This window comes from Aedes albopictus, chromosome 2, assembly GCF_035046485.1.
Source record: "Aedes albopictus strain Foshan chromosome 2, AalbF5, whole genome shotgun sequence".
NCBI classification, from domain to species: domain Eukaryota; kingdom Metazoa; phylum Arthropoda; class Insecta; order Diptera; family Culicidae; genus Aedes; species Aedes albopictus.
This window is the reverse complement of record NC_085137.1, coordinates 408,842,130-408,843,651: the sequence shown is the minus strand read 5'-3', so window position 1 is coordinate 408,843,651 and position 1,522 is coordinate 408,842,130.

The following is a 1,522-nucleotide window of genomic DNA, read 5'->3' as shown; positions in this document are numbered from 1 at the left end:
TCGCCGGGGTGGTGTTTTTAATGGGCGCCCAGAAGATAATATTTTACCTGAGCTTCCACCCCCGACATATGTACGACAATACTGAAAAAATATATTCAAATCCGTAGAGTATTCACCTAACGACGAGAGTTTTAGTTCGTATGCGCTGACTCAGGCCGATACGGATTAATAGGAGCCTAAGAACAACCAAGCGGCTCCATCAATCAACACTCGTTTCCAACTTAGCGCACCGCGCACGTGATCTCTGCCCATTAGACCGGCCCACATTTGTAGGGCGAGAAAAAAAGTTGGAAAAATTTACGGGGCACCCTCTAGAATCGTGCCTTTGGATTAGAAGAAGAATCTGTGAAAGATTCAGCTCAATCGGTTTAAAACTGAGCTGGCGCAAATGATTTGAAGGTTTGTATGGGATTTTCAGTCCAAATATATGGGAAATTGGATGACCTACAGTCTCCCACTCAGTACGCCGGTTCAGCGAGTTCGATTTAGCTCAGAATTGAAGGAATGGTAGTTGATACCCTAATGAACAACTTTGTAGAAGACCACATCATGATAGAACTTAATTTAGTTGCGGTTTCAGCTAAAGAAAGCAGGATGAGGACATCTTCCCCCGTTTACTCTCGGTTGTTACATGCAGCACGTGTTTGTCGGTCGAAGCTTGCGCGTTACATCATACACTCAGGAAAATTGCCTCATACTTAATGGCAAATATCCATGTGCCAAACCACATCCAAAGTATATGCTGCCAATACCCGATTACGCAGGCAAATTAGCGCATGAATAGTATGTGCTCTTAATTGTATGAGTCGCTGCTGTATGGTGCCTCATCAAAAGTATGAGTCGCACTAATAGAAAACATTTGTTTACCCCCATTGCAAAAATCCATGTCCCGGACACATAGAAGGAATGAAGATTTTTTTCCCAGTGTAGGCAGCTATATAATTCTTCATTGTTTCGATACCCGCCCACGTGCGTGAGCAATTGAAATGAAGGACAACATAGCCGCCTATGATGTGGTGCGCAAGTTTCGAACAGCAAACACGTGCTGCATGTAACAACCGAGAGTAAACAGGGGAAAATGTCCTCATCCTGCTTTCGTTAGCTGAAACCGCAACTAAATTAAGTTTTATCATGATGCGGCCTTCTACAAAGTTGTTTCTTAGGGTATCAACTATTATTTTTTCAATTATGAGCCAAATCAAACTCTTACAATCAGCGTGCTGAATGAGAGACTGGAGGTCATCCAATTTCCCATATATTTGGACTGAAGATCCCATACAAACCTTCAATTCATTTGCGCCAGCTCAGTTTTAAACCGATTGAGCTGAAAGTTTTACAGATTGCTCCTCTCATCCAAAGACACGATTCTAGAGGGTGCCCCGTGGAATTTTTCGACATTTTTGTATTTGGGCCAGTCTACTGCCCATCACACCACAAACGGTCAATTCAACAGTGCCTTCCGCATATCGATCGGGAAATTCTCACCGCTGCCCGCTCGTTCGATATAGGGTACGTGACAATC